This window comes from Somniosus microcephalus, chromosome 2 (assembly GCF_052327205.1).
Source record: "Somniosus microcephalus isolate GS21.2 chromosome 2, FLI_Smic_1.0, whole genome shotgun sequence".
In the NCBI taxonomy this organism is placed as follows: domain Eukaryota; kingdom Metazoa; phylum Chordata; class Chondrichthyes; order Squaliformes; family Somniosidae; genus Somniosus; species Somniosus microcephalus.
This window is the reverse complement of record NC_140988.1, coordinates 202,109,192-202,124,257: the sequence shown is the minus strand read 5'-3', so window position 1 is coordinate 202,124,257 and position 15,066 is coordinate 202,109,192. Positions and strand designations below refer to the sequence as shown.

At 45.0% G+C, this 15,066-nt stretch overlaps 1 long non-coding RNA gene across 2 annotated transcripts; it reads left to right on the top strand.

Annotated features, from left to right (window-relative positions):
• The first annotated feature begins 575 nt into the window (after nucleotides 1-575).
• On the top strand, nucleotides 576-6,886 carry LOC147123181 (uncharacterized). Of its 2 annotated transcripts, XR_015073768.1 has the most exons (3): nucleotides 610-1,144; nucleotides 1,347-1,433; nucleotides 4,967-6,886. It is a non-coding gene; the product is annotated as an uncharacterized LOC147123181 (long non-coding RNA). The 2 variants fall into 2 exon arrangements; XR_015073767.1 differs by having other exon boundaries at nucleotides 576-1,433.
• The last annotated feature ends 8,180 nt before the right edge of the window (nucleotides 6,887-15,066 follow it).

Below are 15,066 nucleotides of genomic sequence, written 5' to 3'. Positions count from 1 at the left end.
CTCCATGGCCCACGTGATCCCAGGAGACGCATCAAATTAACTGCGCCCCTGGGATACGCAAGCACTGCGCGCCAGCAGTTGGAGCAGGCCCAGGGTCGGAATCCCATGCGGGCCCACAGCTCAATGGCTGGTGCACTAGGTAAGTGCAGGTCGGAGGCTTGCACCCACGGGAAGCCTCCGACCCGAATTTCTGGGCCATTATATTGTCTTGGTGAATTTATTTTTTTCATTCTTATTAAAGGGATTGAGGTGGTAACTACCATATGATGGGAAAGGTAAGAGCCATCTTACATGATGGATAAAAGGGGGAGGAATAAAGCACCACCTGTCATAATTTAAATCATTTCTCTTATTTAAACTGAATGCTGAATAGGGAACTGTAGAATCCAGAATTAATTCCAGTCATGAAAAAAGCCTTGAGCTATATGTAGTGAATCTCTAAATGCGTTTGTGAAGAATAGGTTATGATTTTAATATACATCCTGGACATACAAAATCTTCCCCTAGGGCTAATGCACATTAGCAGATGGAATGTTGAACACAAAATTACCCCAAATTGGACCAGTTGAGGAAATCTACATGATATAAGGGGTTAATTTCAAGTGTTTGCTGGGTAAAAGTTTTCAGACTTGACACTAGGCAAGTGTCGATGTGTAACTAGAGCTATTGCACGTACTCGAACTACAGCCAAGAACAGATGCCTGCCCACCTAATGGTACCAATGACCTGATAACTTGTGACCGAAAGCAAAGCTTGCCTCCCTTATATATGATTAAAGAGGACCTCCGGTTACACGATTCATGCCCTGTTATAGATTAACGGTTGACTTATGTGTCCAGGATCCTTCTGTCAATATGTTATTTCTACCTGATGATTAATCTAAAATGTATCCTGATAGAGGAACAAAGGGATTTCAATCAAACTTGTTTGTTACACTGTATAAATATAGAACGTTTACACTGTATCATTGGAATAGTAGCCTCACCCCTTGAGTGGAGGTACTGATTCCCCTTGCAAGAGAAGTTAAATAAAAGGCCTGTCCGTCTGACGAATCCAAGTGTGTATTGAGTCATTACCCAGAGCTAAGAAGTAAGGCACTTCTACAATTTGGAGGTTCCACCGAGATGGCTTGCTGTACCAATTGGTGAGTTAACAGACACCGAGTACGTTGCTCGGTTGGGAAAATCCCATCGGCCGAAGGTGGTGTTTTGCCACATTTTTGGGACTTTCCCTGCCATAAGCATAGCTGCGCACAGTCTGTTTATTCCATTGGACAGCACTGCCATCGGGTAATTGACTCACAAGGTTCGGAGGTTAAACTGCCGTTGTGACTGCTTCCCTTTCAGAAACGGAACAGAGGACCAGCCATGAGGCGCTGACGCCCCGCGAACAGGATCGTGCAGAAAAGGACTGTAGGAAGCGCTGAAATAAAGGTACCAGAGAGAGAAGGTTAAGTCAGGAATTTGATTAACTAAGGAGCTAGCGATTTATTGGAAATTGAACTAGCAAGGTTCCAGCTTGCTGAGAGAGAAGGTTAAGTCAGGAATTTGATTAACTAAGGAGCTAGCGATTTACTGGAAATTGAACTAGCAAGGTTCCAGCTTGAAGTTAGCTGGGACAAATTGAAGGCCCTTTTTGCTAAAGATTTGGCTAAAGGGAGTAGGGTAGAAGGAGAGAAGAGCTTGAAGTTAGCTGGGACAAATTGAAGGCCCTTTTTTTGCTAAAGATTTGGCTAAAGGGAATAGGGTAAAAAAAAAAGAGAGAAGAGTGGGCGGTTGTCTGAAACACAGTGTCAATGTTTAATGTTTATGAGAGTGAGTATTTAACTACTTGTTATTATCAATCAACTTTGCAGCTTTGTCCAGTAAGGCTGCATAGGTTGGGGATTTAGTAACACTTTGGTTGTTGTTTAACAAGTGTATTGTTTATTGTTTATTGTTATATGTATTAATGTTTAGTCATGTCTGATCTGTAGAGGCGTCCCACGCAGATCATAGAGTGTTACGGAATTGTTGTATGTTTTAACTAAAATATTTAAGCTGAAAAAAAACTGCAGAAGGGGTTGGAAAAGACCCAAGCCGGGGAAGTGAGTCCCGCGGCAGAATGTATGGTTGAGAAAATAGTGATGTCTTTTACATGATCCACTAAGCTATTGTGGATTCAGTATTTTCCCCAGTTAGAAATACCTTCCACGAGGGTTGAGAACCCTCGAGTTTTATACGTATGTATAGTTTATTAATCTGATCTGTAGGGGCGTACAACGCAGATCATGGATTGTCACGGGAGTTTAGATTGTTTTAAGTGAACCATTTAAGCTGCTAAAATGAGTGCTAGCGCCAGTAAGCCACCCGAGAAAGGCACGCCAGCAGCCTTTATGTTAAAGAACTGGTCAATCATCCATTGATCACCTACCAAATTGGTCCAAATGGACTGTAAATAAGACTAGACCCTTTCCCTCAGATAGTCATTTAACATAGAAAGAATTACTTGCCTCGAGAAATGTTTAACGGACGAGAGAGAAATAGAGAACAGCCAGATAAAAAGACTGCCTCTATGTTTGTTGAGTCAGAAAAAAAATTACCCCGAAGAAACACCTTTCTCCTCTATTATGGTAGGATAACAAGGTAACTATAGAAGGATGAATAGAAGGGAATATAGAGGAAGACGTGGTAGAATAAGAGGGTATGGACGATCTGGTAATTGTTACAATTGCGGACAACCCGGACATTGGGCAAACCAATGCCCTGCGAAAAATTGTCAGAACCAAACCTCCAATAATGGACCTCCGTTAGAGAATAAAGGTCCTAATTTCACTGTCCATAACCCTTTTTCGGACCAGTCAGGAGGTTACCCTACAAACGGACAGGGATTTAGGAGAAATAGAGATCAGAATTACTGACTGACACCAGCAGCCCCAGGCGCCACAGACCACCAAATGCCCGTTGTTTCTTTAAATTCACGCAGCCAACCTGAAGTTAAAATGCAAATAGCTGGGAGACCTATGTCATTTTAGTAGATACAGGAGCAACCTTTTCGGTGTTAGGGAAAGGATATTCTGAAGGAATGCCTATTAATGGGAAAAAGACCCCGATAGCTGGATTGGCTGGAATACTACAATGCTTGAATCAATCGACTCCCCTCACAGTAAAAGTAGAAGAATTTGAGGAAGAACACTCCTTTCTGTTATCAGGAGATGTCTCTATGAATTTATGTGGAAGAGACTTGCTGTGCAAAATGAATGCTACAATCATTTGCTCCCCATCAGGAGTAACGGTAGAAATCCAAGTAGATAAGGCATATGCGTACCCAGTAACAGAAATAAAACACCCTGTTCTTTACGCATGGGAAATTGCCGACCCAAGTTTGAGTCCCAAACTTGTCAGTCTGTTAGGAGCGTGGGGATTCGTTACAAGCTCCATAAAACAATACCAGGAATCCCTGAAACTAGGGAAATGGCATTCAAAATTGCACTGCACGGCCTGCTATGACAAAACAGGACAAGATTATCAGCCGTTTTTAAATTTAAAATACCTCCTAACTATTAGACTGCACAGCCCTATAAAGTTACAATTAATCCAGCTGCACCATTACCCAAAAGGTCACAGTATCCATTGTCAGAGAAAGCAGAAAAAGGAGTTGAGCCAGTGATGAGATCATTGTTAAAACAGGGAGTTAACGCCGGATAGAATAAAGGTTGTTTGCAACACATCGTTGCCAAAAACTAAAGGAGAAATGAAGCATTTTCTAGGAATGACTGGCTATTGTAGACAATGAATACATGAGCATGACAAATTTGGAAAATTCGCGGTTACCTGACTTCCTCGGGAACCCAGATTAAAAATGCACAAGAAGTGAAAAATCTTTTACAAGCTATTCAGAGACGTAAACAGATTGCAATTATTAAGTGCCAAGCGCACACGGGGCATTTGGACAAGGTTGCGCTTGGAAACGCTGCTGCAGATAGCGCTGCTAAGTCAGTAGCTATATCAAGTACTGAACGACAAGTTTCAGCCTTCCCTGTTAGGGAAAAGCCAGAGATACCGCAGCCCCCGTCCTTAGATGATGTGCTGACCCATCAAAATAGGGCCAGTTCTGATGAAGTAAAGGAATGGGTTGTTAATCATTGTTTTAAAAACACTGACGGCTTATGGGTTCATCATGACGGCCGCATGGTGGCACCCAAATCATTACTATCACCAATTGCCCGATGTGTTCATAAATTCACCCATGCGGGCAAAAGGGGGATGGCGGACTATATCCTCAAGACCTGGTATGCACCAGGAATCTCAAAAGTTGGCAAAACAAATATGTGAAAATTGTATTATCTGCCAGACCATGAATGCAGGAAAAAAAAAATAAAGAAGGTACAGCCCGCATCCCATCCAAACCCCATGGGTCCTTTTGTACACTTGCAAATGGATTTTATTGAACTACCTGTGTGTATAAGCTTTAAATATGTATTAGTTATTGTTGATATGTTTTCAAGATGGATTGAAGCGTTTCCTTGTAGAAAGAGTGACGCCACCACTGTTGCTAAATGTTTATTGAAGGACATTGTGCCTCGCTTTGGGATACCAGCAAAACTGTCAAGTGACAATGGGTCCCATTTTACAGGAACAGTGATTAAGGAACTATGCAAAGCCTTACAGATTAACCAGCACCTCCATTGCAGTTATCATCCACAGTCGGCTGGACTAGTGGAAAGATATAACGGGATGCTGAAAAACAAGCTTGCAAAACTGTGTAAAGAAACTGGACTTAAATGGGTTGATTTGTTGCCCATAGCTTTAATGATAATGCGGTCTGCTACCAACAGAACTACAGGATTGTCGCCTTACGAGATCGTCATGGGAAGACCACAGAGATTGCCCTTTTCGGCACCTTTAACAGCTAAACAAATGGACATTCATAAAATGGAGGAAGATATGTTGAGTTATTGCATTGCACTAACCAAATGCATTTCTAGTTTCCATCAGCAGGTAAAGGAAGCCCAGGTCGGCCCCGCTGAAGGAAAGTGCCATACTTTCGAGCCAGGAGATAACGTCTACATAAAAATCTTCAAGTGAAAGAATGGCCTTCAACCCAGATTTGAGGGACCCTTCCAAGTACTCCTGACCACAAACACCGCTGTAAAAGTAAAGGAGCGACCAACATGGATACATGCGTCCCATTGTAAGAAGGCATCAGTTGAAGATGATACACTGCCAAGATGAACTGGATTTGGACTCTAATAAGACTGTTCCCTTTGTTAACGATAATTGAAACTGCCATATTGACTTATCAGATCCCCTGAAGGGCAAACCATGCATAGAAGAATGTGTACTTTTAAACAGTGATTTCTTTTATATTATATGCTATAACGAGACTATGAAGGTTCAGCTTCAGGATCACACTATGCAGGTACCCCCGTATCAACCCCTGAGTCTTAGGATTAGGCAGGATAAGGTAGTAGAAGAAGATAGATGGAGTGAGTGCAAATGTAACTACACTTTGACTAAAACTACTACTAAACCACCGGGTGCAGTCGAATGGCCCTATTGGGGATGGTGGAACCTGTCCACAGTACAAAATTTGACTAGTAAAAAAATCTGGAAAGGAGAACACGGAATAGGAATGATGCACCAGATATGGAACAAATTTGAAGCCTATAATAACACCTATTTCATCTGTGGGCATAGAGCATACCCCTGGTTACCACAAAATTGGACTGGGTCATGTTATTTGGGATATGTAGTGCCTTATATACATCACATTTCATCTTTGGATAGCCACCCTGGGACACGAGCAAAACGAGCCATTACAGAAACTGAAAGGTTCTTTGCTATAGCATTTCCCTGGTATGGAACAGGGAAGTTAACAAGAGAATCTATAAATATGGCAGCAGTGTTGGAACAAATAGCCAATGATACTGCAGATGCTCTTAGTGATGTAAACGCAGAAATGGTGGCTTTGCGCACTGTTGCCTTACAAAACCGCATGGCTCTGGACTATTTGTTGGCAAAAGAAGGGGGCACATGTGCAATCATAAAAACCGAATGTTGCACCTATATCCCAGATAGCTCAGAAAATATCACCAATCTGGTAAACCACATAAAGAAGGCCGTAGAGAAACTACGTCAACCTGAACCATGGTCAATGTGGGATTGGATTTCAGGATGGGGAGGAGCATTGGGAAAGCAAATTTTGGAAGCTTTTATCGCAATTGTGATGATAATAATTTTAATTAGTTTATTGATTGGTTGTTTAAAATTATTGTGTACAAAAGTCCTTTCCTTATTAGCGTCAACTCCTCCAGTACCAATGATGTCTGAATATGAGGATATTAAGGGTGAGACCTTTGATGTAGAGTTTCTTAAACTTAGCGAGATAGATTGTCCTTAGAAAGGACAAAAGGGGGGAATGAGGAAATCTACATGATATAAGGGGTTAATTTCAAGTGTTTGCTGGGTAAAAGTTTTCAGACTTGACACTAGGCAAGTGTCGATGTGTAACTAGAGCTATTGCACGTACTCGAACTACAGCCAAGAACAGATGCCTGCCCACCTAATGGTACCAATGACCTGATAACTTGTGACCGAAAGCAAAGCTTGCCTCCCTTATATATGATTAAAGAGGACCTCCGGTTACACGATTCATGCCCTGTTATAGATTAACGGTTGACTTATGTGTCCAGGATCCTTCTGTCAATATGTTATTTCTACCTGATGATTAATCTAAAATGTATCCTGATAGAGGAACAAAGGGATTTCAATCAAACTTGTTTGTTACACTGTATAAATATAGAACGTTTACACTGTATCATTGGAATAGTAGCCTCACCCCTTGAGTGGAGGTACTGATTCCCCTTGCAAGAGAAGTTAAATAAAAGGCCTGTCCGTCTGACGAATCCAAGTGTGTATTGAGTCATTACCCAGAGCTAAGAAGTAAGGCACTTCTACACAGTGCAGGTCAATTTTCATTTTGCTATGCCCCATTTTTTGGTGTAAGCAGCAGTTGGCTGTTAGTTACCACCACTGGACCGATGTAACAATCACATCCAATGGACACCCTCAAAGCCTCCTTGAAAAAGTGCAACATCCCCACCGACACCTGGGAATCCCTGGCCCAAAACCATATAAAGTGGAGGAGAAGCATCCGGGAAGGTGTCGAATACCTCAAGTCTCTTCGCTGGGAGCAAGCGGATGCCAAGCGCAAACAGCGGAAGGAGCGCACGTCAACCCAAGCACCCCACCCACCTGCCCCTTCAACCACCGTCTGCCCCACCTGTGACAGAGACTGTAGGTCTCGCATTGGACTCATCAGTCACCTGATAACTCATTTTTATTGTGGAAGCAATTCATCTTCGGTTACGAGGGACTGCCTAAGAAGAAGATATCACATCACTCCTCACAGCTAGTTAAGTTTGAAAAGCACCCATCATTCACCTCCCCATCTATCCAGCCACAACTGCCACTCAGCCCATTCCCTATGCAATGTGAAGCATCAACACGACAGTCACCCTCACCGAATGCAGCGCATCCATCGGGTGAACACATGCATTACAGACACTCAATGTTCTGTCGTTCCCCTTTGCAGGAGAAGTGAACACTAAACACAAGGGAGAGGGAAAGGACCAGAGGTGGGCCACCACACATCGCAGCTGACATCATCAGAGGAAGAGGCCATGGAGATCAGTCGTATATCGATGTCCCTGACCCTAGGAGATGGAGAGACTGGGACTTCGCAACTGCTTGGTGACAAAATTAAATATCTCTGACCCACATCTCATACAAGATTCAGTCATGTGGACTTAATTTCAGCAACAAGTGAAATATGATAATTTTTCTCAATAGCAACATTCTAACATTGCCAGTACTAATTCATATCCATTCCTTCTCTCCTCCAGGACCTTCACGCACACAACAGCAGTCCATGGACTTTCTGGGTGATGATTCCTTAGAGGAGCTGATTCCTTCTGAGGATGCACCATCACAGGACACATGCCCACCATGCACCAGCATAGATATGCGCACTGGGTCCAGTTAGAGAGTTAGGTGGGATCTCACCTGGTGGATCACAGTTCACAAGTGAGTAGGTCATCCAGGTCCTGTTGCATGCGGGCATGGACTGCTTTATTATCTGAGGAGTTGTGAATGGCACTGAGCACTGTGCAATCATCAGCAAACATCCTCATTTCTGACCATATGTTGGAGGGAAGGTCATTGATGAAACAGCTGAAGATGGTTGGGCCTAGGACACTGCCCCGAGGAACTCCTGCAGTGATGTCCTGTGGCTGTGATGATTGACCTTCAACCACCACAACCATCTTCCTTTGTTCCAGTTATGACTCCAGCCACTGGAGCATTTTCCCCCCGAATCCCATTGACTTCAATATTACTAGGGCTCCTTGATGCCACAGTTGTTCACATGCTGCTTTGATGTCAAGGGCAGTCACTGTCACCTCACCTCTGGAATTCAGTTCCTTTGTCCATGTTTAGACCAAGGCTGTAATGAGGTCAGTAGCCAAGTGTTCTTGGTGGAACCCAAACTGGGCATCAATGAGCAGGTTATTGGGGAGTAAGTGCAACTTGATAGCACTGTCGATGACACCTTCCATCACTTTGCTGATGATTGAGATTAGGCTGACGGGGCGGTAATTGGCCGAGTTGGATTTGTCCTGCTTTTTGTGGACAGGACATATCTGGGCAGTTTTCCACATTGTCGGCTAGATGCCAGTGTTGTAGCTGTACTGGAACAAATTGGCTAGAGGCGCGGCTAGTTTTGGAGCTCAGGTCTTCAGCACAATAGCCAGGATGTTGTCAGGGCCCATAGCCTTTGCTGTATCCAGTGCAGTCAGCTGTTTCTTGATATCACGTGGAGTGAATCAAATTGGCTGAAGACTGGCGCCTGTGATGGTGGGGGCCTCGGGAGTAGGCCGATATGGATCATCCACTTGGCACTTCTGGCTGAAGATGGTTGCAAATGCTTCAGCCTTGTCTTTTGCACTCAATTGCTGGGCTCCGCCATCATTGAGCATGGGGATATTCATGGAGCTTTTTCCTCCTATTCGTTGTTTAATAGTCCACCACCATTCATGACTGATGTGGCAGGACTGCAGAGCTTTGATCTGATCCGTTGATTGTGGGATTGCTTAGCCCTGTCTATAGCATTGCTGCTTCTGCTTTTAAGCATGCATGTAGTCCTGTGTTGCAGCTTCTCCAGGTTGGCACCTCATTTTTAGGTACGCCTTGTGCTGCTCCTGGCATGCTCTTCTACAAAGTCCTTATTGAGCCAGCGTTGGTCCCCTGGCTTGATGGTAATGGTAGAGTGAGGGATATGCTGGGCCAGGAGGTTACAGATTGTGGTGGAATACAATTCTGCTGCTGATGGCTGACAGCACCTCATAGATGCCCAGTTTTAAGCTGCTGTTCTGAATCTGTCCCATTTAGCATGGTGGTAGTGCCACACAACACGATGGAGGGTGTCCTCAGTGTGAAGACAGGACTTCATCTCCACAATGACTGTGCGGTGGTCACTACTACCAATACTGTCATGGACAGATGCTTCTGTGACAACGACGTCAAGCAAGTTTTTCCCTCTTGTTAGTTCTCTCACCACCTGTCGCAGTACCAGACATGTCCTTCAGGACTTGGCCAGCAGTGGTGCTACTGAGCCACTCTTGGTGATGGACATTGAAGTCCCCCACCCAGAGTACATTCTGTGCCCTTGCTACTCTCAGTGCTCCTTCCAAGTGGTGTTCACCATGGGGGAGTACTGATTCATCAGCTGAGGGCGGGCGGTAGGTGGTAATCAGCAGGGGTTTTCCTTGCCCATGCTTGACCTGAAGCCATGAGACTTCATGGGGTCCGGAGTCAATGTTGAGGACTCCCAAGACCACTCCTTCCCGACTCTGCCGCCACCCCAGGGATGGTGATGGAGGAGTTTGGGACATTGGCTGAAAGGTATGATTCTGTGAGTGTGGCTATGTCTGTGGGACAGCTCTCCCAATTTTGATGTAAGTCCTCAGATGTTGATGAGGAAGACTTTTCAGGGGTCAACTGGGCTGGGTATGCCATTGCTGTGTCCATAGCCAGTGCCAAGGTCGATGCCAGGTGGTCCATCCTGTTTCATTCTTAATATTGTGTTTGATAGCGGTTTGTTACAACTAGGCCATTTCAAAGGGCAATTAAGAGTCAACCACATTGCTGTGGGTCTGGAGCCGGACCAGGTAAGGACAGCAGATTTCTTTCCCTAAAGGACATTAGTGAACCAGATGGGTTTTTACGACAATCTGATAGTTTCATGGTCAACATTACTGATATCAGCTTTAACTGAATTTAAATTCCCCAGTTGCTGTGGTGGAATTTGAACTCACGTTTATGGATCATTAGTCTAGGCTCTCTGGATTACTCACCCAGTGACATTACCACAACGCTACCATTCCCTATCTGCAACATACTGGCAGCCCTGCCACACATAATGTCCATGTTTACAGAGAAAAGGTACCTACACAGAGCTGGGACCAACATCCTCGTGGGCAATTTAACTAGTGCTGTGGGTGAGTATTTAAACTAATTCGCAGGGCATTAGGCAACAAGATGTAGTATTTAAAAGTACAAACAAGGTGCACAGAGGACAGGGAGAAACAGTTGGAGTTAGAAATAATACAGAATCAGGTGGGATCATAGGAAATACAAAAGGGTCTAAGTTAGGTTTGGAGTGCATGTGTGTAAATGCACAAAGTGTGGTTTATAAGGTTAGTGAGCTGCAGGCACAAATAGCCATGTGGGTATATAATGCAGAGGGGTAGCAGTTTTGATTAAGGAAAATATTACAGTGCTAGAAAGATATAGGGGGAAAAATTCAGTATCGCCCCATTTGGGGCGCAATTATCGGCTGGGCGCAAAGATTAGCGCCTGGCGCTAATTATCGCCTCCGACTGCAAACTTGGCTTTTATCACCCCTGGAGGTGATTGGAGTGCTAAATCAGGTGCTTCACACCTGTCTTAAGGCACAAAGGCCGAGGAGCGAGGCGCTACCTCAGAGCGCTGGCGAAGCTCATGTGATGTCAGTCAGCAATGGAACACAGACACAATGGCACGGCCAGTTCTTAAAGGCGAGGGCTGATCTTGCTGTCCATCCACATCCTGCTCATTGCAGCCTTGAATCTCGGCCTGGAGAGACCTGTACATCAAATCTGCTGGAAAGAACAATGGAGAGACCCAGGGAAAGAGCTCAGAGTGCAGCCCCCACAGTCTCTTCTAAATCGCTAATAGGAAGGTAAAATCAAAATGAACCTGCAAAGTGCTGCTCAGTACTCAAAACTCCTTCACACAGCGTTGAATCTCTCCAGAAGTCTCTCTCTCTCTCTCAGAATACGTGGTGCAAAAATGTCACCAACAAAAAAAGGCAGGGATCAGTCGCCTTTAAATAGCACTTCCCCAGTCCCTTCCTGACTGTAAAATGCTCCCCTCAACCTGTCGTTGCTAGCGGCAGGTGGTAAGGCAAGGGGCGCCACTCAATATCCGGTCTGGGGCGTTGCACACTCGACTGACGTCATGATCTGCCGGCGCAGGAGATCGTGGCGGTAGTGTTTAGTGCCGCCGCAAAATGTCTAGTTAATTTCATGAGTGGCGCAAACATCGCCGCGCACAGGCGCTAGTTGTTTTGCGCCCCATTAGCGCCCTCTTAAGGCGATAACAGAAGGCGCAGAGAGGGAGAGGAATTTCTGCAGTGTGTTCAGAAGAATTTTCTTGATCAGTATGGTTCCTGCCCAACGAGGAAGGAGGCATTGCTGGATCTAGACCTGGGGAATGAAGTGGGTCAAGTGGAGAATGTCACCATGGGGGAAGCATCTCTGGAATAGTGATCATATTAACATAAGGTTTAGATTAGTTATGGAGAAGGACAAGGAGCAATCTAGAATACAAATACTTAACTGGAGGATGGCTAATTTCAGCAAATTGAGGAGGGATCTGGCCCAAGTAAATTGGAGTCAAAGAATGGCAGGTAGAAATGTAATGGAGCAATGGGTGGCCTTTAAAGAGGAGATAGTTCGGATACAGCCTGAGTACATTCTCACATGGGGGAAAGGGAGGGCATCCAAAGCCAGAGCTCCCTGGATGATGAAGGAGTTAGAGAGTAGAATGAAGCAGAAAAAGGGGCGCATGACAGATGTCAGCTTAATAATACAAGGGAGAATCAGGCTGAATATAAAAAGTACAGAGGAGAAGTGAAAAAGGAAATAAGAAGGGCAAAGAGACAGAGCGAGAATAGATTGGCGACTAACATAAAAGGGAATCCAAAGGTCTTCTATCAGCATATTAACAGTAAAAGGATTGTCAGAGGAGTAGTGGGGCCAATTAGGGACCAAATTAGAGAACTATTGGTGGAGGCAGAAGGCGTGGCTGAGGTACCAAATGAATACTTCACATCAGATTTTAACAAGGAAGCGGACTTAGCCAAAGTTATGGTAAATAAGGAGGTTGTCGGGATACTGGATGCGATAAAAAATAATAAAGAGGAGGTGCTAGAAAGATTGGCAGTACTTAAAGTGGATAAGTCACCCGGTCCAGGTGGGATGCACCCTAGGTTGCTAAGAGAAGATAGGGTAGAAATTGTAGAGGTGCTAGCCACAATCTTCCAATCCTCCTTACAGGGGTTGTGCCAGAAGACCAGAGGATTGCAAGTGTTACACCCTTGTTCAAAAAGGGGTAAAGGATAAACCTGGCAATTACAGGCCAGTCAGTTTAACATTGGTGCTGGGGAAGCTTTTAGAAACAATAATCCGGAGAAAATGAACAGCCACTTGGACAAGCGAGGACTAATAAAGGAGAGCCAGCATGGATTTGTTAAGGGCAAATTGTGTTTGACTGAGTTGATTGAGGTTTTTGATGAGGTAACAGAGAGGGTGGCTGAGGGCAATGCAGTTGATGTTGTATACGTGGACTTTCAAAAGGTGTTTTATAAAGTACCACATATTAGGCTTGTTAGCAAAATTGAAGCCCATGGAATTATTCAAGATGGCTGCTGCTAGGCTGGCATTTCCATAGGTGAGCTCGTCATTGCTTCACCTCTGTCCATGGGAATCACCGCCATCCTTTGCCCTTTCTCTCCTAATCATCACAGCCCCAGGACATCGCTGCAGGTGTTCCTCAGGGCAGTGTCCAAGGACCAACCATCTTCAGCTGCTTCATCCATGACCTTCCTTCCAACATAAGGTCAGAAATGGGGATGTTCGCTGATGACTGCACACTGTTCAGCGCCATTCACAACTCCTCAGATAATGAAGCAGTCAATGCCCGCATGCAACAAGACCTGGACAACGTTTAGGCTTGGGCTGATAAGTGGCAGGTAACATTTGCGCCACAGAGGTGCCAGGCAATGACCATCTCCAACAAGCGAGAGTCTAACCACCTCCCTTTGACATTCAATGGCATTACCATCACCGAATCCCCCACCATAAGCAAACTGGGGTCACCATTGACCAGAAATGTAACTGGAACAGCCACATAAATAATGTGGCAACAGGAGCAGGTCAGAGGCTAGGTATTCTGCGGCGAGTGTCTCACCTCCTGACTCCCCAAAGCCTTTCCACCATCTACAAGGCACAAGTAAGGAGTGTGATGGAATACTCTCCACTTGCCTGGATGAGTGCAGTTCCAACAACACTCAAGGAGCTCGACACCATCCATGACAAAGCAGCCCACTTGATTGGCACCCCATCCACCACCTTAAACATTCACTCCCTCCACCACTGGCGTACTGTGGCTGCAGTTTGTACCGTCTACAAGATGCACTACAGCAACTCGCCAAGGCTTCTTCGGCAGCACCTCCCAAACCCGTGACCTCTTCCACCTAGAAGGACAAGGGCAGCAAGCGCATGGGAACAACACCACCTACAAGTTCCCTTCCAGTCACACACCATCCTGACTTAGAAGTGTATCGCCGATCCTTCATCGTCGCTGGGTCAAAACCCTGGAACTCCCTACCTAACAGCACTGTGGGAGTAACTTCACCACACGGACTGCAGTGGTTCAAGAAGGCGGCTCACCACCACCTTCTCAAGGACAATTAGGGACTGGCAATAAATGCTGGTCTTGCCAGCAATGCCCACATCCCATAAATGAATTTTAAAAAAATCTCTTGGCTTCCACTGTTCAAGTTCCCCAGGCTCCATCAGTTGGTGCATTTTAGCCCTAACTGCAAGTTAACTACAAGTTAACTTCTCTGGACATCAAGATTACACTTCTGCATGGGACTACACTGATTACACTGTAGGACTCATCTGATGTGTCTCTGATACTGTTGTGTCTGTGTATAATAAGGCACAGACTGCAGGAGAATGGTACAACAGGTGTTTACTCAACGTGGCTCACAGTGGAACTGATCTGTACAGATTACTACTTAGTGCTATATACAGGTGTGGTCACTGCCGGTACTGCAGTATACATGAGCTGTAAAAGATAGTTCCCCCCATAAAGGTATATACATTACAATTCCTCCCCTTTTAGATTAACAGTACCATAACACTCATTTAACAATTAAATATCAAACTAATTACAATTAACACTTTTAACATGCAACATTAGCTGAAAATAGTCTATTTATATATTCAGTCTTTGGGGAGGCTCCCTGATCCTTTGTGGATAGCACCTTTCCCGAGTGTCTTGCTCTTGGTGCGGAGGCGATTCTGGTCCCCTGTCGTCGGTTGGTTCATCAGCTTCCGATGCTACTGTTTCTGGGGTAGATGCGACCTGTACGTCGGGTTCATCACCAGATACATATGGGCGAGGCATGGGGTTGACTTTTTCCTGTGACTCTAGGATCTGGTCAGCATGGCATCTCACGATGCTCTCCCCAACGTCCACTGTGCACATTAGTGGGCCCTACCGTGTGCATATCGTTCCTGGCTGCCATTTTTCTGTTCGGTAGTCGCAGGCCAAGACTGGTTGCCCTACATTGAAGCTCCTTGTTGGCTTCTCATGGATGTGCTGGAATTGCTTACTCTCAACATCTTTTCGTACGTTTGGTCTGAGCAAATCCAGGCGAGATCTTAACCTTCGGTTAAAGAACATCATGGCTGGG